Raw genomic sequence first — 26,302 nt, forward strand, 5'->3', positions numbered from 1 at the left:
CAACCAGACTCAGTCTTTGTTGCTGGGAAGAGCTGTTGCTGGAGTGAGCTGTTGCTAGGGTGAGCTAAGGGGCATGGAGTCTTAGGGGCTTTCCAGTATATGCATGCAAGTGGGCCCCTAAATACAACTGTCTTATACCTGCAAAGGTTTCGCAAAGAGCAGTTTCTTTTAGTAAACAAGTGGTCCTTTCTGTAGCTGTCTGCAGCATCAGTCATGTTCTGTCAGCCACTAGGCAGACAGCCGTCCCTGCCTAGCTCCCCTTCTCAGTGTCCTTACAAAATATGAGTCATTTTCTTAAGTAGGAGGCAAAACCACTTAGAAGTGCAAGAGAAGAATGCAAAGTGATTAGCAGGTTTTAAGAAATGAGTTTTGGAATGACTGAATTTGAGATGAGATGTTCAATGAAAGCCAAGGAAATGGTTAGGTATGTAGTATGGAGACCCATTAATTTGATGGGCACTTTCTGAACACTTGCTATATATTAATATCAAGCTCTGTACAGAGAGAAAAGAACTGGTCCAGGTCTTTCAGCATTTACTGACCTGTAAATCCTTAGTTACCTAGGACATTCTCCTGTGGCAGGAGAGACACTTTTCTCAGCTTGTTGAGAATAGAGAGGTAGGTATATTTTTTCTTGAAGGAGAGCTTTTTTAGTCTCCTTTTATGTATCAATTTAGCTCAGCTTTATATGTGTTTCAAATAAGATTATCTAATTTTAAGTAAATTAGGAGCAGAAAATTAAAATAGTCTGTTATGTATTAAATAACAAAAGGTTAGTGGGAAATTAACAAGGCACAAAACTTTAAGAAAAAAAGAATATGAACATGTCACTCTTTCAGCTGGTAGTAACAAATACAATGAAAAGTGGGTTAGAGAGGAAGCAAAAAAGGAAGTTGTTGGTTCACACCACTGGGAAAATGTGGAAGTTGCTCTAGTTTAATATTACAGGTCTTGGTCTTTCTACATTTTTGAGAGAGGAGCCCTCTATTAATGTAAGCACTTTCATATTATATACCAGTAAGTCTGTACATTTCTATTTGAGAAGGAAAATTTCCCTTTTCTGCAGCCATGTGACAACCTCTCACATCCCAGGTTCAGGAAAAGTGTATTCCTATCCAGTCTGCCCATGGAATCTGATGGGAACATTTGGCTTACCATTACAGTAACAAACATTGATGATTTGCTTATCTTTTTGTAAATATTTGTGGCAAAACTACTAAGTACAGTTAAAGATTAACATGAATTCTTCCCATGGATTGAATTAATTTGGTATTTTTAAGGTTTTCTTCATTCAGTAATTCTAAAAACTTCATATTTATTTTAATATAGGAACTAATTGCTTGAAAATAATTCTGAATACATACCATGTCAACATCTGCTGTAATTTAAACAGTAGAAAACAAATATACATTAGAATCTTTGATGTAGATGTAGACTCTCACATTTTTATTTGAGAAAGAATTTTTTGTGATCATACAGCTCTGAGTAGATAAAACATTGTTAAGCCTCTAATGAGGGATCCTCCTTAACATTTGAATATGCTCTCTTATTAACAGAGATTTTAAAGATTTTGAATTTAATGTATTCCAAATAATTATTAAACATTTGCTAGCATTTAATACTGTCAAAAAAGTATCCAGTAATGATAATCTAATATTTCTAATATTTTTAAAAAGTCAAGACATACTAGCTTGTGCTTAATTAAATTTAAACCATTTAATTATAGTATTTGTGGTGGAATTGCTATTTAAGGGAAATTAGTAAAATAATATCTATGTTTTATGTATTTAATCATTATGAATAATTTTATTTGAATGCACAAATTTGAATTTCTGTGTTCCTTTCTTTTGATGAAAACTGATGATAAAGGATATCTGCAAAATACATTATTTCTTTTGTCTGATTTAGTTCCCCCCCCCTTTTTTTTTGGTACTGGGGATTGAACTCAGGTCCTTCCCCTTGGGAGGCAGGTGGAGGAACCACTAAGCTAAATCCTGGCCATTGATCTAATTCCTTTATAACCCAAGTGACATCCATTTGTAGGTGATAAGTGTAACATTATTATTGGTGCTTTTCTTATAGTAAGTCAAGTAAGAAATATACATAGGACAAATAATACCATGAGTCTGATTTTGGAAGTCTGATTTTACTATGATTTATAATAATGATAACTTATTTTTTTCATCATTTAATACTAATATTTTTGACATAAGAAATAATTGTCACAGTTGAAGTAATGAGAATATTCTCTTAGCATCAACAATTTTAAAATTTTTATGAGTACATGTTTGCAGTATCTAATGATTACATACATTGTGAGGAATGAGTACATGTACATAACGTATTTCAGTTCTTTTTCCCTCTTCCCCTTTATCCCCTTTTACCCCCCTTTTTTGCCAGCATCAGATTCATTTATGCATCTTATAAATTTTTATAAAGTTAATTATCATACATATGGAATAACAGCCAGACCAACAGGCCAAAAACATAAAATACATATGACAATTATACTGTCAAGGTCTACTATGAGATACATTGTCCATGCTGGATTACAGTAATTTTTTGTATTTCTGATTTACTTCACTTAACATTATGGTCTCAAGGTACATCCATTTTCTTGCAAGCGACTCAAGTTTATCTTTCTTTAAGTCAGTACTCCATTGTGTGTTAATATCACATTTTCTTCTTAATCCACTCATTTGTGGATGGACATATAGGCTTCTTCCAAGATTTAGGTAGTATAAATTGCATTGCTATAAACATAGGTATGCAAACATCACTGTAGTATGATGTCATTAATGCTTTTAAAAGCATGAATAATTTTTAATGCTTGGATTTTGAAACTGTGTTTGAAAACAATTTGAAGGATGCAAACATTAAGGCTGTTACTGCTTGCCAACTAAATATCTTTGTATGATAGGTATAAAACAATATAGAAAGTTTAAAATTTCTTCATAGTCTGAGGTTGAAAATGAAGAGTTTTGATTTTATCTTTGCAGTCAAAATATTCCCTCCCTTTCTAACATTTTCTTAACTAGATAAGGTCACAGTTATGGTCACCAATTTTTTTTGTTAGAGCAGGGCATTCTGCCCTCTAAGTTGTTGCTCAGAGGTTGAAGCTATGTAAAACAAAATAAACACCATTGTTATATAAGCACTGCATGTAGACAAGCTATGTTTAGCTTTGCATGTAGTTCAGAATATGAAAGCTATAAGTCTGGGGTAGATTTTAAAGAAATTCTTCTAAACAAAAGTCAAAACAGTGATTAAGGGTTGGTGCTTTCAGTACAAAGGAATGATAAAAAGTAAGCATTAATATTTCACCAAAGACATTTTTTTGAGTCAAGACTGAGCCCAAAAGACTCCTGGCCCTAGAAGATGGGTACGCAGATGAAGACAGAGGGATGCATTGCTTTTCCAGAGAGATGATGCCTGGCATTTAAATGGTTCAGAATCAAAGCCCAAACTCACGCTCCTCTAACTAATATTGACATTGTGCTTTCTATTTATTTTTTTAAGCTTTCTTATTTAAGATGATGACAGAGCAATAGGAAAGTCTGGGCAAGAAAAATATGGATAGGGATACAAAAATGTGTCTAGGGTTGAGGTGAGAGCACACAATTAATGTTGTGCATAGTCCAACACATTCAGAAGTGATCATCTCAAATTCAGTTCAGAGATTTGGAGCAGTGAGCAAAAAAAGAGAAAACAAAGCCAGATAAGTTATGAGCATCCCCATTTTTGTAAGGTTAAAATGAATAGTTGTCCTAGAGAAGCAAGACTCTTCACTAGCACTAAAGGAGAACAGTTATTTTGTTAGTCTCTGTACACCTCGGAAGATGGCCACCCTTCTTCCTTAGGCTCAAATGTTAGACCAAAACTTTCAACCTCCTGGAATGCTAAGTAGAAGTTGGAAATCTCTCAAAGACAAGGTAAAACAAAAAGAGTTTTTGCTGGCATTATTTCATCCCTAGTAAAATGCTTCTGACATTTTGAATCATGGTCACACTAGGTTACTGTTCTCAATACTAATGAAATACTATTAATAAATAAGATACTGTCAAACTATGGAGATCAATGATAATTAACATGGTTTATGCTATTTTGCAGTTTGCAAAGTGCTTTCATATTTTTTGTATGAGAATTTTTTGTAGTGTCTTTGTGGAGTAGATAATATTATCCTTATTCACAGTGTTTGCCTTATGGTTGGAGGTTAGGGCACTTGTTTGAACTTAGGCAGCAAAGAAGTGGTACTGGAACCAAATATTTACAATAATATGTTCTTCTCACTGTAGCAAATGTAATTCAGTTTTGTGATGAAAACTTCCCAATCACTTATCATAGGTAGAAGCATTTCTTTCCACCACATATATGAAAAGTATACTTTTGTCTGTTGCTGGAGTCCTGATAAAATGAAATAAGTTGGAGAATAGGCATAATAAAAAATTACCATTTATCAAGTATTATGCTATTATTTCATTTAGTTGTTATAATTTGGTAAGGTAAGTGTTGTCCCCATTTTCACCCGAAAAAACTGATGCTAAGATTAAAAAAAACCAAAAGAGTAAAATGGTAGGTATGTAGCAGAGTCAAAATGCTGACTAGTCTGACTCTGGGTCTCTCATTCTTAGTCATCATGTTGTGCGGTTTGGCAGCTGTCATGATGGACATCAAACAAGTGTGCTGGATGATAAAGTTAATTGTTAGACTGTTGTTGTTCTTCTGTCAGCAGGAAAATTATAGACTGTATAGCGTCCTGCACTGGCTACTGGGTAAATGTCTAATTACTCCCTGGGGTGTATTGATGTTGGCAAATAGCAGTTTTCTTGCACTAATATTTGTATCTGTATTTAAAAGAAGGGCTTTGAGAGTAACCAAGATAAAGCTGGCAGCCTCATTTTCAACAGGCCCCAAAAATAAATTATGAAGAGAATATTCTTGCATATCTGACTTAAGGGGACTTACTATATAGGTCACAGTAGAGTCTCAAATTAGAATTCAGCATAACAGCACTTTCTTTCTTCTCTTAACTGTGGCTTTGGAGACAGAAAAAGTGTTGCCATTTCAAGTTCAGCTGGGCAAGAGAAATCATCGTGTTAGAAAGGAAAAGATGAGCCACATCTAACTTGTTATTTCAGAATTCAGAGCACTCATTTTTCTCTGTGACATTAATATCCACTTATACTATCACAACCTCACTTTATTTATGTGTTATTTTTTGTTTCCTCATGTGCCATGATAAGTGCCACAATGAGTGCAAAAATAAGCGAAAATACAGCTTCTCCATAAGTGGAATTTATAATTTTGCATGGAGTGAAGAGGAAAGATACATATATTACTTAAGAAATATTTCTGGCTATTTAAGTTAAATGCTCAAGAAAAACAGAACCATGTAATTTAAATGCATTAGTAAATGGAGAGGTACAAGTGAAAATAATAAGTCACTGAAGCAACAATGAATAAAGTCTCAGGAGTTAGACGTCTAGGTAGGTAGGTAGGTCTAGGTGTTGGCTAGGTGTGAGAACTTAGGAGCCAAGTTGCTAAGGCATACTGATGCTGATGTTCTGGAGAATGTTTTGATATTACTTAGGAAATTTCCCTATTATGACATTTCAATTCTGCTCTTGGTATATATCACAATAAAATTCTCAAAAAGGTCTGTGAGGGGTCATTTATGAAGAGAAGTCATTTCTGGTGGCTGAGAGTTCAGTATAGGCCACATGTGGGCAGTATCCATAAAGAAGTACTAGGCAACAGTTAGAGGAACCTGCAGCAGCTTGGAAGGGCTGCAGCAATAGCACAGAGCAATAAAGAACGTTGAGACCTAGTATAGAATCCAGTGACATAAGTTAAAATAAATAAAGACATAAAAGCAGCACCTATTTTGCAAGATTACTTGTTAATAAAAAGATCCAAATCAAATACTGAGATGTTCTCCTATTGGAAGAAGAGGAAAGGAGGCTTAAAGTAAAAGAGAAAACAAATATAACAGGTGGGCTATCTGTGAAGCGATGATTGTCATTAAATAAGGAGTATGTTTAATCCACTTTTCTATACTACAAAGAACTTTTTGCAGATTCAAGGGGTTAAGAGATCACAACTTGAAGAGCTAAGGAAATACTTGATGGAAGAAGGGCCATTCGTGATGTATCTTCAAGGATGGGTAAAATTTTTGACAGATATTGGGAGGATGGGAGCTTGCACAGGAAATAGATGGTAGAATATGTGAAGAAGCCTTCTAAAGACAAGAGTTAGCAAATGTTTGGAATGCATGGCAATGGGTAGGGTCATTTGAAAGAGAAAGATGAGTTCACTTTGGTTGGAGCATGGGCTATACCTACAGCAATGTCCTAATAGCCAACAGTTATTTAAAATTGAGCCCTTTATGTAACATATTAATTATTCCTCACAGTAGCCACATGGTAGAGACTGTCTAATCATATCCATAGAAAAAAAATCATATCCCTAGTTGTCATCATCACTACCACCATCATCACCATCCTTACCATCTTCACCTTCTTTAAAGATAATGAGAACCACATCTCAAAGAGGTAAACTTTGCAGCCACACATCAGGCAAGTATCATCATGGAAAAAAGTTAAGTATGTATGACTGAATCATGCTAGACTCCCTTTCTCCAGACACTGGCCCTTTTGAAAAATAAATCTGTGCTCCCTATTCCCATCCAAGTAGATGAAGAAGGAGCTGGTGATGAAGTGGTTAAAGAAGTCAAACTCAGCCCTATGTAAGGTATGGCTTTAATTACCCCCAGCACTGATTAGTTTGATAGCAAAAAGGATATTCGAGAAGGAAGCTGCCCATATTATAAAGGCCTGCCTATATTATAGAAGTCTTTCTGCTCATGTGTCTCTCATTGAAATGATGGAGGAGCCCTGCCAACTTCAAGCTAAATAAAGAGAAAACATCTCTAAGCACCCTTTTAACCATGTTAGAACTATGAATTCTGAAATCCCTTCAAGTAGAAAATAGGTAAGAACAAAAAGGGCAAAACTGGCCTTTCAACTACAATGACTGAGGCTAAAGTGTTAGAGAATCCCATTTATCATGCTGACTTGGTACATTTAAACTTCAGTTCTTATGCAGTTAAAGATGGAGAAGATAGTGACATCAACGAAGTAGGATTCTGAGTCTCACCATATTGAACTTGAATATAGGACTTAAACTGGTCAATGTTAGAATAGAATTCAGTTCATTGGAAATTAATACCTAGGTGAACACTTAAACCAGTCACTATGGCTAAAAAGGACGTTTATAACATGAGAAAACAGTTAAGTAGAGAAGCCCACCAATGGAAAACAAAAGCCAAAATGTTTAGAAATGGCTCTTGGTGACCGACCCATATAAACTAAAATTTCAGCAAGTCTGTTTTTTATTTATGCCTTCCTCCTTCTCCCATCTCTACCCATTTCTCAAATTCTTCCCTTGCTATTTACACATCAAAACATCTGGGATTTGGCTTCCAGCACCTGCTATAGGAAGCTGGATTGTCCTGCTGAAAATATGCTTTAAAATGACAAAATTTAAATTAATGTGCCTTCTGTAGTTCAAAAGAAATATGTTTTGAAAATCTGGTTCTTCTAAACAAATATTCAGCTTAAAAACATCAACAGCAAAACAAATATCCAAATCTGAAGATCTTGATAAAAGAATTTTTTAAAAAATGAAGGCTACAACACACAGACTGAAAACAGACTCTTCATAGTTTAGACCTGGAAGACTCTGCAGCACATCTGTTTAACATCTTTTAGTTTGAAGAACTCTGCCTTGAAAAACCTTCTGCACCAATGACACACAGAATAAAAGGTTATGTTATGATTTTCAGATGGAGACCTGCAAAAGTTTATCCACTGGACAGGACCATTAACTCTTGCTACCTTTGATTCTGTTAGAAAGAGATTTTTCACTTGTAAATTATAACGAACTTTTAAAGTTTATATCAGAAAACACCAGAGAGAATTTTTACTTTGAGAAAATGAGCATGCTATGGAATGAGTAGAATATTTCAGTTGTTATGTCCAAATGGAACTAAAAAATTTAATAGGGATTTTATAGAGTGGATTTTAATGGTGATCATATAAGCCTATATAATAGGTTGTGAACAAAAATATCACATTTGAAATATGAGCATGTTACAAAACCTCTTATTGCTGTCAGCACTTATTGAACATTAAACTGAGAGGACAGGAGCCTACTTGTTTTCAGAAAAATGCGTTTATATTGATGCAGCAAACGTGTGTGTGTGTGTTTGTGTGTGTGTGTGTGTTGTATTGGGAAATTGAATTTAAGGCCATCACACTGAATATGTGCCAAGCCCTTTTTTATTTTGAGACTATCTCACTAAGTTAGTAAGTTGCCTGGGCTAGGCTTGAAATTGTGATCCTCCTGCTTCAGCTTCCCAGGGTGCTGGGATTATAAGTGTGCATACCCACGCTCAGCTAAAAGTCATAATTTGTAAGGAGGCACTCTAGTTTGGAATAATACAGCAAAAAATTAAAAATCCTTTATGAGGTCAATTTGTTACCAGAATTGTATCCTTTGTTTACCCTTTGCGTGACTCTGGGTAGGTTAAAAAGGGAGGGCAGTTTCTATACACCCCATCTTAGCTGTCATGTATGTGTGCTTTTTTTTGATGTGCAAGAAATGCCATTTTTTGTTTTTTTGTTTTCTCTGAACTGTCCAGGAGACTCACTGCCAGCCTCTTGCCACTGTGTCCTGGCATTTAGCAGACACATCACAGAAAAGCTATTGGAGGCTCATTGTGCAAGTGGGCGTGTGAGGGAAGGAGAGATCCCATCTCCTTCAGAGTCACAGACACTCTCTGACCAAGGCCGAGGAAGAATCTGCTCTGCAGAGCTCCCTGCAAGGGATTTTCCATGTGTGTTTTATTATGCCAAAACTGACGGTGGTGACAAGTTCCACATTAAATAGCTATCTATCTTTTCTGAAATTTCACATTCTCTTCTCCTCATAGGGAAAGTGGTATAACACGCTATTGCTTATGTAAACAGTTATTTAATTAGCAGGTGTCAGTTTTCCCTTGTGGACCATGAAAACTGCACCCTCCCCACCCGGGTGCCATCACAGACTTTGGTTACATAGTGGTTAGCTGTGCTTTCGGTGACAGTGAGGTACATATACTGACATCCTTAGTAGCCAGAAGTTTTCACTGGGGAAATAAGTTTGGTATACTGTTATTAATTTGGTTTAGAAAATAGCTGCAGACTCTTCAGACAAATAAGACGTAGCCTTACACATGGTCTTTGTTACCCAATAACTACCCTTATGCAAAGGAAACATGGCCTATTTCCCACTTGAGAAGGAGCTTACAAAAACTAGTAAATATGGAAAGAGGGCTACACATGTACTGTAATTTTATTGAAAAGTTCACCTCATGCACTTATATGTCCCTTCCCCGCCCCAAGTCTCCGACACACTCACACATGTCCACATAGATGTATTCCCTGCTGGTATTAGCATAATCATTACCACATTTTAAACAAGCTTAAATATGGAAAGAGGGCTACACATGTACTGTAATTTTATTGAAAAGTTCACCTCATGCACTTATATGTCCCTTCCCCGCCCCAAGTCTCCGACACACTCACACATGTCCACATAGATGTATTCCCTGCTGGTATTAGCATAATCATTACCACATTATAAACAAGCCTGTAGAAAAACAGCCTGAGACATTTAGATGGCTTGTTTTATAAATGAAAAGAGTGGGGGGGGTGGAGAACTAGATATTTTGGGAACAAATTCTTCTTTTTCCTCCCTCTTTAAAAATAATAGCTTGGCTCTTGTAAACCTCAATTGATAGCATGGACTGAGGAGGTGGGGATGAAGAGAGTCATGACACGCTCAGTATTCCTGGATGAAAGTCAATGGAAGGTTTTCCATGGAGCCCCTCTGCTAGAAGAAGTCCTTTGATACGGAAATGTTGAGCCTTTTTCTCCTTTCCTATTGGAGTACAATAAGAAAACACTTTCCTTCTGGTTTATTATATTTCCTGAGGTCAAGGCCTCTGGCTCTTGCTTTCTTTGTAGTGTACTTTCTCTTGGAGTTAACTGGATGAGAAAGCTTGACTTCATGGCTAATTCCAAGGTCACTGCCAAGACACCAAATATAATATGATGTAAAATGTGCCCTTACCTGAAAACTTCATGACATTAAGTGCTGTTAAATCAAGGCTTAGTTGTTAAAAAAAAAACAAACCTTAAGACATAGGAAGGAAAAGAATTTCATGAAAGCAAGAACTGGTCCATGTGTCCATGTTTTAAGAGATCAGAAAACAGGCTGAAAAGAGATTTAATGTATCTTTCTTCCCTCCCTCCTTCCTTCTCTTTGTTCTTTCCTTTATTCCTTCCTTTATTTGATTTTTACAACAATACAGAGAATAAGTATGTTAACCACAGAAGTATCACATGTATTTTCTTTTAAGCTTCTCACTTACAGATACTCAGAAAACTGTATGACTAGAATGAAGATTACTATGAATGGGTTTGAGGTGGTGCCTTTACTGTGAGCTTTTCTTCTTTAACGTCGTCTCTGGCGTAGAAATATATTTGTGAGATTGTCTTAATTTGGTCAAATATATTCATCCATGTGTATTTCTAAAACTGGAATTTTATATTTTATTGAACATGTGACTCTCAAAGTGTGGGAAGTTAATCTTTGAGTACAGTATTCAAAGTCTTTCAATTTTGACAACAGGATTTCTATTTGGAACTTAGCATGTTTTTTTTTCTCCTAGGCTAATTCAGACTCAGGTTTACTACATATAGCAATAACTATATCTATCAGTCTGCTTGGACTACTGAAACCTCACTGTAACCCACATAGAGTATCTGCAAATTGCATCAAATGCTGAAGTAATTTAATGTTCTATTAGAAATAATCTGATGTAATATATGTTATTATCACAATTTTTTTCTATGATTAAGAAAGTGAATTAAATTAAAATAGACTTATTTGAAAGTAATGTGCTTATTTTTCCATTATATGTTTGCAAAATTAATAAAGTAATTGATATTGTGAAGACTTTGCCAAAAGCCAGGGTTTTTCCAGGGCTGACAATTAGACCAAGATGTCCAAAAGAGCTTGCTTAATGTATTATTTATTGAGCACTGATGGAATTTCAGTGTAGTATGTAGCAACAAAGTCAATCCAATGTATTAACAGTTTGAAGAAGAGCCTCTAAATATTGTTTTTCTTTGATAGTTGAATTTTAAATTTATAGGACAAAGAAGCATCCTGAGGGATTTATGCTCTCACATACTCATATTATCTATAGAAATCAGAGGTTTGGAGAAGGGAAATGACTGACTTTGTTCTTTTTGTGTGCAAAATTTGTAGCATCTTTCTGGCTGGATCCTTAAACTATGGCCTTTCCCTATTGCAGTAATGTTAACCATCTTATATGTGATTTTTTACCAGGAGTCCTTTCTGCATTAGATAAGTTTCTCCAGAGAAACAAATCAATAAAATATACCTAGATACACACATATATATCTGATATATATCATATATCATGTATATATTCTACATAGTATTCCTTATTGTAAATCTCACATAGATCATATATGATACAGCAAAGCTCCTAGGATAGCTCAGACTCAGACTCATAATGTGTCTCCATGTTTAGCAGACCTGTAATAAGGGCTGTTTGGTCTGCCAGAATCTTACTTTCACTTTATATATTAGTTTTAATATAGGTGAGTAATTATATATATTTATATGTAGAATCCTATACTTATATACATATGATGTATTGGAGGGAATTAGATTATGTAATTATGGAGGTTCCAGAAGTTCCACTATCTCCATCTGGCAAGCTGGAGACCTAGGAGAGCTGGTGGTATAGCTCCGGTCGGAGGCCAGTGCTCCAGTTCAAGAAGTCAGAAAAGCAAAGTTATCTCTCACTCAGACATTTTGATCCCTTCAGGTTTTCAACTGATTGGATGAGAGTCAACCACTTTATGGAGGCTGTTAGAGTCAGCTGTTGGCTTTATCCAATAAGAGCCTCACAGACATACCAGATAATGTTGGATCAAATGTTTGGGCACCTCCTGGTTCATTTGACTCAAGACATAAATTAACCATTACACTTTCCTTAAAAAATAATAATAGCTACAACTTTTCTTTTTCTTTTTGGTAGAGCATTTTATTCATCTCAAACCTTTTTTTTTTTTGACTTAATCTTATCTCAGACACATAAAGGAGGGAGTACTGACTTGTTTAGTGTTTGTTTTTTATTATGAAAGAAGTAAATGTTTATCATAAAATTCTCACAGTAGAATTAAAAAGAAGGAAGTAAATGTTTTCCTTAATTCAGAGATCAGAGCTAACCTCTGTAGGGTTTTGGATTTGTGTGTGTGTGTGTGTGTGTGTGTGTGTGTGTGTGTGATTACTTTTATAAAACATTAGACATAATATATATTCTAATGCATTATTATTTTCTGTTCACTCACATATACAGTATTCTTTTTAAGCATTGACCAGTACTTGCCTTATATTACGTGATTTATTTAACTAAATCACTACTGAATGTTGTTTCTAAAGCTGTGTACCTATACTTTTGTGCATACGTGTGATTCTTTTGGAAAAAAAAACTCTTAGAAGTGGAATTGTTATTTCATATTATATTCTAATGCAGTATTATTTTCTGTTCACTCACATATACAGTATTCTTTTTAAGCATTGACCAGTACTTGCCTTATATTACGTGATTTATTTAACTAAATCACTACTGAATGTTGTTTCTAAAGCTGTGTACCTATACTTTTGTGCATACGTGTGATTCTTTTGGAAAAAAAAACTCTTAGAAGTGGAATTGTTATTTCATATATTACATCAGCCCTTTATGATTTGGCTTCAATCTTACATGTAATGATGGGCATATTTTCTATAACTTTCAAGTCTTCTAATGTAGTGACTTCTTGTGTTTAGTTTTGTATTTTTCACTTATGTTGATTTTAGTCCTCTAAGAAAGCTATCCTATGCTTCTCTGCTTATCCTTTTTGAAGACTTTATTTTAAGGAGAATTTTAGATTCACGGAAAAATTGAGTGGAAGATACAGAGATTTCTCACATTTCCCTTCCAACTACACATGCATAACCTTCCCCATTGTGAACAGCCCCCATCACAGTGGTACAATCTATGAACCTCTACCCATGCATTATTATCCAAAGCCCACAGTTTATAGTAGGGGTCACTTTTAGTGCTGTGCAGTTTATAGGTTTTGACTAATGTATGATGGCACATATCTCTCATTGTAGTATCATCCTAGTTTTACTCCCCTAAAAGTTCTTTGTGCTCTTCCCTTCTATCCTTCCTTAACCTCCATTCTATGTCGTTTTATCTCTGTTTCTTGAAGAAAAGACTCTTATTTTCTACTTTTATGTCTAAGTATGAGCAAATAGGAAATAACTGATTAGTGAAACAATGTAGTTGTTTGACTATTTTCAGTTCAATAGACTGAAACCTAAAGAAACTGAAATGTATAGCTTCTATCACCTTTGAACTTCTGACTGGTGCAAGACAATTTAAATGTGTGTTGTACATTTCTCAGTCTTCCCATCAATTACCACAAATTACCAAGCACTTTGTGTATGTTATTGCACAGGTCATACTGCAATGACACACAAGAAATACTGTTTCTTTATATAAACATACAGCTGACAATACGGGCCATATACAATGAATGCCAAATTATTTTTAGTCAAGATTAATTGTGCTTGTCTTTGCATGCCATTCTGTGAGAAAATTGTTCCATTAACTAGTGACATTGATGCTGCCATTTCTGAATATGACATTTGTGGTCAGTGTACTACTTGTACTTTTATTTGATATTTAGATGCATGACTAATGAATTATAGATACGAAATTTATGTTAAAATGGAGCTTTTTAAAGAATAACCAAAAATAAGCATTAATGAGTTTTGGAATGGCTAAATTTCATTTGAATAAGAAATTAGAGTGACCGTTCAAGAAATGCAACCTTTTGGTTGACGCTTTCTTTAGGTGGAAGATACAAAGACAAAACAGTGTACATCTGACTAAGTTGTGCATTATTTAGTTGGACATTTGGATGTACACAACTCTAGTATGTCAGTTTGCAATGGTGATACAATCAGACATTAACATATTGTCCTTTGGACAAAAGGGGAAGAACAAATATTGTGATAAAGAGGATCAAGCAGAGGTTTGATGAGTAAAAGACATCTGAAAAAGGCCTTTAAAGAAAAAATAGGAGCTGGCCTGGGAATTGTGAAAAGTGAAGTGTAAGTATAAGAGCAGTATAAGAAGGCAGCATAGGTATAGGAATATATGATTGTTTTTGGACTACTGAAGAGTGCAGTGCACAAAAGAAAAAAGAAGATACAACTGGAGGGGTAGTTTGAGGAGAAACTCTGAGGAATATCCACTGCTGCTCTTCAGCAGTTCAGAATTCATGTTATAGGCAAGGAAGGCAACCAGGAAAGAATTTTAGGGAGAAGATAGCATGGTTAGCCTTGTTTCCTATGATATTTACTCTGACTTTGTCACAAAAGATGGGTTTTAAGAGTCAGACAATGACTTTCTCTCCTTTCCTTTTCTCCTCCCTCTTCCACTTCCTTTCTCTGTGCTTCTCTCTCTCCCTCTTCCAACAAGTTGTGAAGCTTAGTAAACATAGTTCAGGGTGACTGTCAACAAGATAGAAAATTGTTCTCTCCCGTTGTGGTTATGTCACCTGATATAGAGACACTAACATTATTTAAGCCTCCTTGGTTTTTGTGAATGCCTTGGAGCCTTCAGTACTTTTATAGGTATCAATGCCTTGCTTACACCTTCTCATCTCCTTTTTGTTGTAACTCTTCTCATGCTAAGGGTGTGTGTGTGTGTGTGTGTGTGTGTGTGTGTGTGTATTAATTGTTACCAGTGATGCTAGGTATTACTGCTATCTAATAATGCAGACTTCTTTCTATGAAACACCCGGTCTTTCATGGGCTTCCACTTGTTTTATGGAACAAATTCTGTACCACCGCACTTTTCTTTTGGGCAAGAAGGCAGGAGTAGGGGCAGATCCCACCAAAAACTGCTGATTCCTGTTTGGATGGAGGATATCTTCTGTTGCACCTCACCTTCACTTACATTGAGGCATATATTATAAATATAATATCCTTATGGGGTTCTGACCCTGAGACTCATAACAAAAAAAAAATAGTCATCTGAGAACCACGTGAAAAAACCATTAACTAAATGTACTAAATATTTATTTGAACATTGCAAGCAAATGCAAATGTAATTCCATTTGATCACTTACCATTTTCACTTTCCTTACACAATTCTCCCTATCAAGAATAGCCACTCTGCTCTTTACTCTGTCTCTTTTGCTGATTTGCCGGATATTCTAGGTGTTAAATACTCATACATTTCACCTTTTTTTCTTCAGTACTGTTTTACTGTTTTAGAGCTCTACTGATCTAGCATACAAAATCTTATTGGAGCACTTTTCTTCTTTTGCTTCTTTCCTCTTCTTTCTCCTTGTCTTTCTCAGCCCCCTGTGGCAACCTCTCCAGGCCTTCATTAGGCTACATCTTTGTCTGCCCTCTGAGAGTCCTTAGACCCTCTGTATCCAAGTGGGCATGCTCATGGCTTCCCAGGGCTTCCAAGGATCCCTTCTGATTGTCCTCTTGGATGAGTTTTGCTGTGATGGATTAAAACCTTCTTACCTTCCTATTTCCCACTCTATCTTTAGTTTACTTGGTAGTGGGGGTTTTGGTTTTTAAGTTGAAAAGCTGCTTTCTGGTATAAGAGCGTTAACTAAATTCCAACTTAAAACATACTTTTATTTATCTTCTCTTGGGCTATTCTATCTTGTTAGAGGGAGAAAAATAACATCCAGGCTGAATGCCATCAGGAATACTATCACTTTTATAGATGCATTTAATCTATATTCAGATATGACTTTAGAACATCTTTATCTCTCAAAAGGTTTGTAAATGGAGAAGTGATTTAGTTAAATCACGAGGAAGTATACAATCTAGAACAGAAAGTGAAATAAAGATATATTGTGCTCCATCATAATAAGCATTGATAATTTGGGCTGAAGTATATCCATTTATTTACTTAGCATTACCTGGGGACACCATATGTGCTTGCTTCTTTGGGTGAGAGGACATGGTAGAAGCTTGCTCCTGTGGATGGGATGTCACTTGTCCTTGATTCTCTCTGTGAGGAGTGACTTTCTGGTTGGAGACACAAATAAAAACACAGATGATGGATGACAGTTGTGTGGGAGAAGTGCCATCACACTGTAATTATATGAAAACAGGACTTTGATAAAGAGTGAATAATTCTGACCAGCATGGGAAGCTGCTTTGGGGTGCTCTGTTACACAATTTGAGTGGCTGTGAAGGTGGATTGTCATCTAGATTGGATAGAGATCCAACTTGTGGATTGGTGGAGTATATTCTTGGGTATGTGTGTGGGGGGGTCGTGAATGTGTGATCTTGGATATGATATCTAGTCTCTCTCTGGCACTGTTCCTCTGCTTGGCTCCCTGGCCACCATGAAGTAAGCACCTTTGTTCCACTGTGCCCTTCTGCCATGATATTCCTGCCTTGGAGCCAGCTGACCATGGACTGGATCCCTAGAAACTGGGAACCAAATAAGCATCTCCTTTTTTAAGTTGTTGATGTTGAATATTATGCCCCAGCAATGGGACAGTTGACTAATGGAGATAGAAAGGAACATGGGAGCTTTCACAGGTCAACATTACACCTTGCTTGCGTACTATAAGAGGCCCCTAGGCAGCTCATTCAGTCTATAAGAATCATTAGATTTGAGCTGCATCATCTTGGGGGATTTATCAATCTTTAAGGAACCAGAGTTGTAGAGAATAAAAGCAACTAATAAGTGCTGGGGAATTGTTCTTCAGAGGTCATAGGTCACTGCATCCCATGTCGGATGACACTTTCCCTTAATAGCATGACAGTAAAGCAGGAACATATGTTTCTGTGTGACTATATTGTGAACACATAGAAAGGGACAGGCTGTGGTTTAGCGCAGCCTGTGACTTGGGAGGAATTTCATATGGAGAGAATTCTGTCTGTGGTTCTGAAATTAGGGAAAAGAGGAAGTTGCTTTTATGACTGTGGCATAAGAGGCCCCTCTGCCCTCCATACTTCTTTCTTTTTCTAATTTGTAACCATTTCCTGACTGACGTTCATGCTGCATGCTTTTTTCATAAGTTACCCAATGCTTACATCAGTTAATGATGGGGCTGCTCTCCGTGAGCCTGGAGCTGGGTCTCTGCACCTGGGCACCTGGCTAATAGATCACACAGGGCCTGCTGATGGCCTGTGAGGCCAGCCGGAATGGCTCAGCCCTGTGCTCATCTGTCATGATTTCTGTGCATTGGGGGTTTGCCTAACTTGCTCCACTAATTTCCTTTGTCAGCACGATTGGGATCAAAGTGCAAAAAGGATATATAAATGATAACCTAGAACTGCACCTAAACACAGAGGCTGTGATGCAGGCAATGTCTTCTATCACAGTTTCCCCAAAGGCATGGAAGGAAGAAGGAAAATTATACTTAAGTGTAGCTTGTCTTGCCAGCCACTTCCACCCATCACCCCAGCCCCACTTTGTTTCCTGAACCCATAATAGTTGTATTAATCAATTGGTTCAGGGACTTCCTGACCTAATCAAAGGATTTGGGGAATCCTGATTTCTGTTTACATGAAGCTGTAGCTGTGATTGCAGATTTTGTACCTGGCTGACCTCACATCTTTCATTCCAGATTCATGGTCATCCTCCTGAAGAATGAGGATGAATTATCTCTGTTTCTCATCATGAGTGGAAGATAATTTACTTCTAGAGCGCATTTTGTTTAAAACAATACTGACAAAAATTGTTAATAATGGCCACAATAATTTGTGAAGTAGGAGGATAAGTAATAATTAACTTAGGGTTTATGTTCCAGTTTTTTAAAAAAAATCATGGAGTTTTTCTGAGTTTTTGTCCTGCTGAATGTGCCTCTCTTCAAAATGAACATTGATTCTTTAAAGAAAGGGAGTGATGAACTGATTTTATAGCTTCAAGTGGAGGAATAATTGAAGAATATCTAAGGGAATCATTTCCTTAAAAATATTCAGATAACACAAGATGCCTTTTGTTAGTTAGAAAACTTTATTTGATATCTGGATCAATATTGTCTCTGCCAGTCATATTATATAGAAGAGTATGGAGTTGTTTTTTTTTTGTTTTGTTTTGTTTTGTTTTGTTGGTACTGGGGATTGAACTCAGGACCTTGCATTTGCGAGGCAGGCAGCAGAACCACTGAGCTAAATCCCCAGCCCAACACAAGAGTTTTAATGATACATTAAGCCCTTGCTTAATACCATTGTATATGCTTAATATTTGCTTTATCAGTGATTTAAAATTTTTTTATAATAACCAATGAGAATTACTCCATGGGTTTCCAGAAATTGTAGGTGGCCTACATTATTCCTCTCACTCCTATCTGGAAACCTTTATATCTCTATCTCTATCTCTGTCTATATCTATAAAGATATATCTGTATATATCTCACTTTCAACACAAAGACTGATAGTCTTTAACTGATTATAGATAGCTAAGAAAAAAATAATGCTTTACTGTGTTTCAAGTTGTTCATTCAACCTAGCCATGCAACTATTCTATGGATAACTAAAACTCCTCTCCTAGAATTTGCCTCTCTACCCCTTTGTATGTGACCTTTTTTTAAAAATGAGAATTGTAGTTTTGGAGATTTCTGCTTTCAGAGTTTTCAACACCTGGAGTTTCAGTTTATTTGAGATTATAATTTTGGGGATGTTAAACTTTGGGGATATTAGGCTTTAGGGATTTTGATGTTACTAAGTTTCAGTCTTCTCAATCATGGAATTCAAGATCATGTCTTTCAGGATTACATGTGGTACCACTCACACCCACTCAAATGGCTATCACAGACAAACACAAATACACCAACATGGAGGGTGGTACGTGCGTCTCTGAGGTGCAACCCGTGACCCTGAACTTTGCTGCTCATGCCCCTGTTTGTCTGGCTGGCACTTGGATTGCCCAGCTTCTGCCCAAGGCTCGAGACTTAGCAGCATTTGCTCTCTCTTCTCTCCTGGTATAACTAGTTTTTATGACTGGGAATAAAGGAGGAGGACGTGCTTCTTACACCTTTAATATTGAGGCAGTTGGCTTTGGCAGAGGTGAAAAGTTGCCTGATGTAGCGTTGAAGCAACCACCACTGTATCCTGATACAGATTATAAGCCAGTGCCACTGAAAACAGGAGAAAGTGAAGATTACATGCTGGCCTTGAAACAGGAATGGAGAGAAACAATGAGAAGAAAGCCTTATTTTATTGAAAAACCTGAAGAAAAGCCAGATATTGAAAGGTATAGTAGAAAATGCATGCAGACATACAGAGAAGAATGGATACCATATTGGAGAAGACTCCCAAGAGAGATGATGCTGTGGAAAAAAATGTAGAAAAGCCATAAAATCCAAAAACCCAAAAGGCACAGACAAAGTCTCTTTGCTCATTAATGCTGCAGATGTGTTGAAACAAATTGGGGAATTGGGAAAGACAAGTGATGGTGAAAAATCTGATAAGGAAAATGAAGTGAAAGAAGGAAGCAGAGAGAAAAGTAAAGAAGGTGATGACGATGAGGATGATGATGCAGAACAGGAAGATGATGACAAAGAGGAGTTAGGAGAGGAAGAGGACTGCATTAACCCATTCTGTGAAGACGGGTGATTTTGATGTTGACAGTGAGGACCACGTGGGTGAAGTAATCTATTAACCATGAGCTTTCTTTAAAAAATGTTTATAAACATAGGTGCGCATACATCACTGTGATAGGATTCTTTTAGTTCTTTTGGAAAGATACCCATCAGAGGGATGGCTGGGTCAAATGGAACCTCCAGTCCCAGCTCTTTGAGGTATCTCCATATTGATTTCCATAGTGGTTGCACCAGTCTGCACTCCCACCAACAATGGAGAAGGGTTCCTTTCTCCCCACAACCCCGCCAACATTTGTTATTGGTTGATTTCTTGATAGCAGCCATTCTTTGTGGGGTGAGGTGGAATCTCAGTGTTGTTTCCTTCTGCATCTCTTGAATGACCAGTGATGTGGAACATTTTTTCATATATTTTCTTGCTGCTTTTACTTCTTTGTCTGAGAAATGTCTGTTCATTTCAGATGCCCATTTTTGAATCGGGTCTTTATATTTGGGGGATGATTGTTTTGAGTCCTTTATATATTCTAGATAATAGTCCTTTGTCTGAGGAGCAGCTGGTAAAAATTTTTTCCCACATTGTAGGTTTTCTCATAGTTCTGCTGATGGTTTCTTTTGCAGTGCAGAAGCTTTTTAATAAATCCCAGTTGATTCTTTCTACTAGTTCCCGTGCTACTGAGCATTTGTTCATAAAGTCTTTTCCTATGCCAATGTCTTCAAGAGTTCTGCCTAATTTACCTTCCAGCAAGTTTAGTGTTTCTGTTTTAATATTTAGATCTGTAGTCTATTTGGATTTTAGTTTAGTGCATGGTGAAAGATAGGGTCTAATTTTAATCTTTGGCAGGTGGAGATCCAGTTTTTCCAACACCATTTATTAAAGAGGCTAACTTTCCTCCAGTGGGTATAGTCAGCTCCTTTGTCAAAGATGAGGGAACTGAGTACATCTGGATTTGTTTTTTTTGTCTTCCAGTCTATTCCACTGATCCTCAGGTCTGTTTCTTTGGCAGTACCATGTTGTTTTTATCACAGTGGCTTTGTAGTATAGTTTCAAATTGGGAATTGTTATACACGCTGCCTGGTGTATTGCCTAATAGCTAAAACTTGGAAACATCCCATTTGTGCATCTGTTGGAAACTGGATAAAGAAGATGTGGTTTTTCTATAAAATGGAATAGTACTCAGCCATAAAGAATGATAAATTAGATTCATTCATAGAAAAATGGTTACATTTTGAGGATATACTCCTAAGTGAAATAAATAAGTCACACATGTGCAAATACCGAATAGTTTCTCTGGTGTGAAAAACTATAATAGTACACAAGATCCTAATGAAATAATTAACAACGTAAAATAGAAAGAAAAGGGCTAAAGGTGTAGGGAAAGTGGGAAGGGTAGGGGAAAGGGAATAAGGGAAAAGAAAAAAATATGAGAAAATGAAAAATGGAAATAAAGTGTTTGTAAACGGGGAGGGGAGGAGGGGGTGAAGGGAGGGCAGGGACAATGGGAAAAAATGAGAACGAAGACCCATCATGTAAAGGTACAAGATCCCAATAATGAACGTAATTGTACTGTATACCTAAAATGTACCAGTAAACTCAATAAAAAGAAAAAAAATGTTTATGCTTCACCTACTGAGTATTTGGACAAAGTTGATTTGATTTGTTTCCGATAAGGAGTGAGTACCTAGCTTATTTTTGTCCCTGTTTTGCTGAACAAATACTTGTTTGCAAAATATGTAAAAATGCTTTGAGCTTACACTTACCTTGTAAACAAGTCTCTGAAACACTCATGCTCCTCTTAAATGCCTCTGCCATCTCTCTTAGGTCTGCTAGTGGATTTTGGAAAAAGTTGGATTTGAATGTGCCTAAACAGCTTTTGCATCTCTTAATCATCTATATATTCATACTTGAGCAAAGCATTTTTCATTAACTGCCGGTCTTTTCTAAAGATTATTATGAGTCATAACGTCTTCCTATAATGTAAAGGTTGAAAGTGCAGCACAAGGAGCACTTTAAAAACAAACTTGAAAATTATTTTTTACTTTTACGTGGATTGTACTACTACATTATGACTACAGAAACTTACCTGAGCTCTCACAAAGGCAAACTTAAGAGAGTGAAAGTTTTGTGATTAGAAGCATACACCTGGGGAAACATGTCCATGTGAGCTCTAACTTCACAGTTCACTCCTCAGTGTGAGGAGGTTTGCATGCTGGATGAATAGAATACTTGAATTTGGGGCCACTTCAGACCATTCCAGTGTATGTGATCTCACTGTAATAAGTTTGATACCTTCAAATAGTTGAGTGTATGAAGGTAGACTGAGACATCCTGTTTAATTTTGTACTTTCTGCAGGGTGGAGTAAGTTCCATTTATATCAGCTTTACAGCAGCAGCTAAGTATGAGCTGCAGGGAGGGCAGTGGCCTCTGCAGTCCTCACAGGCCTCTGTATGGCTGGTTGTGTAATAATGCAGAATGAACCCAGGTCATTTTGGAATTAAGATTAATCCTATTTTAATTTAAAAGCTAGCGCCCCTTACCATTTTATATATTGGGGAGAAAATACCTACAAACCTCAGCCTCCATAGAACTAAAAATGACAAAGATGTTCAAAAACTTCATATTGTATATTTCAAAAGCAACTTATAAATGTCACAAGCCAAAATGAATATATTTTTTTCTTTGGAAAGATATCACACATTTGCCTGAGCCCAGAGCCCTAGATTCTATTTCTACCTAGAATATTAAATTCAGCCTTGAACCTGAGCAGGGTTAAGTTTCTGTGCCTTAGTTTCTCCACTTGTAAAGAGTTTCCTATAAAAGTTTTTAAACACTAATCAGAATTTTAACTTATGTATACATTCTCTTTGCTTATAAAAATGATCAGGTCTTAAATTTGGTTCTTACCTTAACTGTAACTGAAAACACAGTTTTAAAAACATGTTTTCCTTGTAAAATATGTTATTGTAATCAGATTTTCCTATTTTGTTATTTGTAGGGAAAACTGCAGAAAATTTATGTTGTCTTGTGTGACTTTGCAACATAACTGTCTCAGGAAGACCTCTTTCAATGGCAATACTTCCACAAATATTTCAAGATGGGTTAGAAGCTCATCTCATTAGTTTAGCACTATATTCTTATGTGTGACTTACTGTTTAAAGGAGCTCATCAAACTTCTACCAAGAACAGAAAGTTTTCAGTAATAGTGGCAGAGCTGTCATTTGGAAATGATAATTAACATAGTTGTTTTATTCTTCAGCTCCTTTAGAATCACAGCTAAATATTACTGTTTAGTCCATAGGAATCGTATCTCTGCACTGTTTTCTTGCTTTTTTATAAGTTTGCCTCTAACTCTTGATTCAGGCAGAAGCACTGAAGGTACATCACTTTTCCTGGATTTTAGTCCATCATCACTGGGCTAGTCCTGCAGGGTGTAGGGCAGTCCCTCTGGGCAAGGGTTTATTCTAGGAGGCCCTGCTAGGTATATTCTTTCCCCTTTTGGAAGATCTTTTTATAATTTTAAAGGGTATCATTATGAGGACAGGATCTGTATGTGTTTTACTTACCAGCATAAACCTTATTTTTCTGGCTGAAGATCTGAGACTGTGAAGTTACTCCTTAGGAAGGTAAACTATTTTACAGAGACAGCTTCTTTATATATAGAAAAGAACTTATTGGTGTTATAACAAAACTGGTTGCTATAATGCTTTTTCTTTTGTATTTGTTTATACATTAAATTCTTGTAAAGTAAAAAAAAATACCAACATGTTTTTTAAAATAATGTGGAGATACTGAAAATCTTGTGCAATGTGAGAATATAAAATGGTGACTAGTATAGAAACTTTAGTGGTCTCTCAAAAAGTGAAGCAGAACTACCATATAGCCTAGTCATTCTGTATATGTACATTCCATATGTGTGTGTGTGTGTGTGTATGTATGTATGTATATCCAAAAGAATTAAAAGCAAGGGTTCAAACAGATATACCAGCAATTGTAACATTCAACATAACAGCCAAAAGATAGAAACAAGTCAAGTGTCCATCAATAGATGAATAAACAAAATGTAGTATATAGTGAAATATTATTCATCCATAAAAAGTAAAGATTCTGATACAAGCTACATCACGGCTGAACTTGGAAACATGCTATCAATAAACCAGGCACAAAATAGCAATGCTACGATTCCACTTACGTTCAGTTTGTAGAATGTGCAAGGTCTTAGAGATTGCAAACAGGATATTGTCAGGAACTAGGGGGAAGGGTAGAATGAAGAGTCATCGTCAGATAGGTAAAAAGTTTTTGCTCAAGATGATTAAAAATGGATCTGGCAATAGTAGTGATAATTGTACAACACTGTGAATATATTCATGCAAATGTACTTAACAATGTTAAAATGGCAAGTTTGATGTGATATATGCATTTTTATCACAGTAAAAAATGTATTTATTTAAAAAACCCCAAAAAACAAACAAACAAAAAGAATGCATTTATTTAGGATCGCATTTGCCCTTCCTGTTCTGCCTTGGGACTTTGGTATCTCTGTCATAGAGTTTCTCCCTTAGATAAAGGAAGTCTATGTGTGTTATCTATGGACATTTAAACAAAGTGGCTGCATAGCTGTGAATTTTAAACCTCCCGTTAAAAGAAGGGGAAACCCCTCACTGTACATAAAAATGAATAAATAAGAGAATAGATTATTGGAAATTCTTTAGATAGGTCTTGGTAGAATTTGCAACAACCCCATGGGTGCAATGAGTCTAGTTTAATTATTGATGCTATAAAGTAGTCTAAGCCTGCTTCATGTTTTGCTGTTTATGGTTTTATAAAAACTATCCATATGAGCCTACTTAGCTGGGCTCGTAGGCACATTGGTCTCTAGCCAGATGCTCCATCTTCTTACGTGTCACACCTCTCCATAGAGCTGAAATGTTCTCTTAAGAGAAACTTTTAAAAAGCCCACGAACTCTAATTTATAGTTGGCAATTGCTGTGCTGAGGTGTTTGAGTGTTTTAGACTTAGCAGTATATATATATATTTTTTTTTCTTTTTTTCTTTTTTTGTACTGGGATTGAACACAGGCCCTTGCGCTTGTGAGGCAGGCAGTGGAACCACTGAGCCAAACCCCTGGTCCAATAATAGTTCAGAACTTCCAATGTTTTTTTTTAGTTGCTGGTTTCTGTTTTGTTTTATTGACAAAATCCCTCAACATCAGAGTACATTACATTTGATGGAGTCACTCATTGTCCTTCTTGAGGGCCGGGATTTAGCTCAGTGGCACTGCACCTGCCTCGCATGTCCTCCCATCTTATAGGCTAAAATTCTCCTCATTTTTATTATAAGCAGTGAAATGAAATGAATGATGGAAGCGAGAGAGAAGGTATATTTGTTTATGAATGAGGATCCCTCAAGGAATCAAGTTTGACTTATTGCTATAACATTATTTACTTTGGTGTACTTTTATGACTTTGTTTTCTGTAATTTTGCATCAGCATCTAATGAAAATTTTTTGAGTTTCACCTGAGCAGTCTAGTATTGTAGGTCTCTGTTTCCAGGACTCACTCATTCAAATAGTGCTGATTTACATAAATTTTCATCAAAAGGAATAAATAGCAACAAAAAGCCAAATTCCATTTAGCAACATCTCTCAAAACTTTAGCCAGTCTCACACTTATTTCAAACAGAACTACTTTGAATCCTTTCTGGAACAACACAAAACATAAAAAGATAAAACAGTGCTATGTCAAACTATTTAGCATGCAAAGCCTTGAAGCCTGGGTATGTATTTACCCTTTGTTACCTGGATTCAAATCAGCTCTTCTGTTGTTGATCCAAGGTTCTTAGGTGAAAGAGTAGCTTGTTATGAATTATACTGTTCAAGACATCTTGATGTGACTGTTGGTTCTCTTCTGGGAGAATGTGAATATAATTTATCTCCCCATCCTCTTGTGTGCACAGAGTTAACCATGAACAGACATGAGTGGCCCTGAGAATACAGCTAGGCCATGTGCGTGTTTAATTAGTACACATTAGATGAAAATCTGAGCAATTGCGAAGTGATACACTTTTATAAACATGTACATGTACATATGTACACATGTGACACACATATATATCCATATGTGTCTCTCCTGCTCATGATTTTTAGGTGGAGAATTTTGTAGTGATGTGGCCTGTGGACAGGGAGACAGACAGACAAATGGCCAGAGAGAAAAGGGCAGAATTGATAAAACTAGTATGTAGCAGTCCTTTCTTTTTCTACACAAGGCAGAGAATCATTCTTGTAGAGTTAATGGTGTCAGAGCATGCTCTGTGGGTAAGCACAGACCTCCTGGAAAGTCTCTGAAGAGAAATTCATCTTAAACTGAATAATATCCTATACTTCAAGGAACTTGCAGTCGTGAGGAGAGATGATAGGGATAGAGACAGATTAGGTATTTCCATTCAAACTTCCTCACAGCTTGGCTTTGTATTAGAAACTGAGATTTCACCTTTATTTATTTATTTCCACCACAAAACTCTGAGAAA

At 36.3% G+C, this 26,302-nt stretch overlaps 1 protein-coding gene and 1 pseudogene across 1 annotated transcript in view; both read left to right on the forward strand.

Annotated features, from left to right (window-relative positions):
• Positions 1–26,302, forward strand: part of Sugct (succinyl-CoA:glutarate-CoA transferase) — a 723,244-nt gene that overhangs the window by 378,072 nt on the left and 318,870 nt on the right. The gene's annotated exons all lie outside the window — the stretch shown is intronic.
• LOC104853044 lies at positions 19,179–19,843 on the forward strand (annotated as a pseudogene).

The sequence above is a fragment of the Fukomys damarensis genome, unplaced genomic scaffold (assembly GCF_012274545.1).
Source record: "Fukomys damarensis isolate Sample0158 unplaced genomic scaffold, DMR_v1.0_HiC HiC_scaffold_17, whole genome shotgun sequence".
NCBI lineage: Eukaryota > Metazoa > Chordata > Mammalia > Rodentia > Bathyergidae > Fukomys > Fukomys damarensis.